A 1,183-nucleotide genomic window follows, 5' to 3' on the forward strand; every position below is an offset into this window, starting at 1 on the left:
TTTTAAACAATTTCTTTGGACTAATTCAGGGCCCTGATGTGTATATTTAAGGGCTTCCTTTTCGAAAAGAATATTTCTAAATTAGATAAATATATACATATCAATAAATTATAATTCACTGATAAATTATTATAATAAATAGTAATTTATTATAAGAAATTACACAATTTACTGATAAATTATAATTTATTGATACCTACATGTATAAACATATTCATCCTTCCTTCATAAATAGGATTTTATTTTCTGAATTTTTATAACACTATATTTATTATTTTATTCAGTTTTTAAAATCACACCTTCATGTGACACTTACTTCTTTTACAATAATGAGACTGGTAAACACTTTTCTGGAGACTGTAAACACATATCCCATGATTACCATACTTCTTGTTGGCACAGTGCTCTTTACTTTGCCATCAACTTTGGCATACAACAGTGTGAAGCAGGCAGGAGCACACTGACTGAAGCTGCCAGGAGCTGGCTAGAATGCAGACGTTTGGTTCCTAAATTGGGACTTTTCCCACTAACTGGCACCTTCTCTCTCTCTGGTTCAGTATTAAATATTCAAAGACAACTTTTCCACCATTGAACGTGGAATCGCTAAACTGGGAAGGGAGAGAAATCCCTGGGATGTGGTGAAGCCCGGCCTTGGACTGGGGTCAGGCATGTGCGTGCCCGCTGCTCTTACCGTCCAGGTGGCCGACTTGGCGGTGCTTGACTGCTGGAAGGACACGTCGAAACTGTGCGGGCCTGGGTAGTCGGTGTTGGAGGGGATGGCGGGTGATGGCGAGAGGGCATCGAAGGTGGAGCTGGGCTGCGCGTAGGGCGAGGGCGCCGTGACGCTGTTCTGCGCGTGGTCTGTGTTATAGGGACTGGTGGACGAGGAGCCGTTCTGAATCTGCTGGTCCATGCTGTTCAAGAGCCCCAGGTTCGTGTACTGTGGCTGCAAGGACACCCAGAAACCCCAATATTAGCCGTTGAAGCCACAGATCATTGCTCCAAAAAAAGGCATCCATGGGTGAATGCATTCTACAGAGATGGACCTCAGGTCGGAAACACTTCACATTCAAAGTAAAACCGTTGATTTTTGACAAACAGAGAAAACAAGAGAAGTCTGAGCATGTGTGTGTGTGTGTAATGGCTTTTCCAGATCACTCAGCTCTCTGTGCCGCCTCTGGAG

At 43.2% G+C, this 1,183-nt stretch overlaps 1 pseudogene across 1 annotated transcript; it reads right to left on the reverse strand.

The window, feature by feature from the left end:
* Positions 1 to 479: 479 nt before the first annotated feature.
* Positions 480 to 942, reverse strand: LOC105531226 (annotated as a pseudogene). Its single transcript, XR_001004761.1, has one exon. The product of XR_001004761.1 is annotated as a tumor protein 63 pseudogene (transcript).
* Positions 943 to 1,183: the final 241 nt, after the last annotated feature.

The sequence above is a fragment of the Mandrillus leucophaeus genome, unplaced genomic scaffold (genome assembly GCF_000951045.1).
Source record: "Mandrillus leucophaeus isolate KB7577 unplaced genomic scaffold, Mleu.le_1.0 Scaffold8729, whole genome shotgun sequence".
NCBI lineage: Eukaryota > Metazoa > Chordata > Mammalia > Primates > Cercopithecidae > Mandrillus > Mandrillus leucophaeus.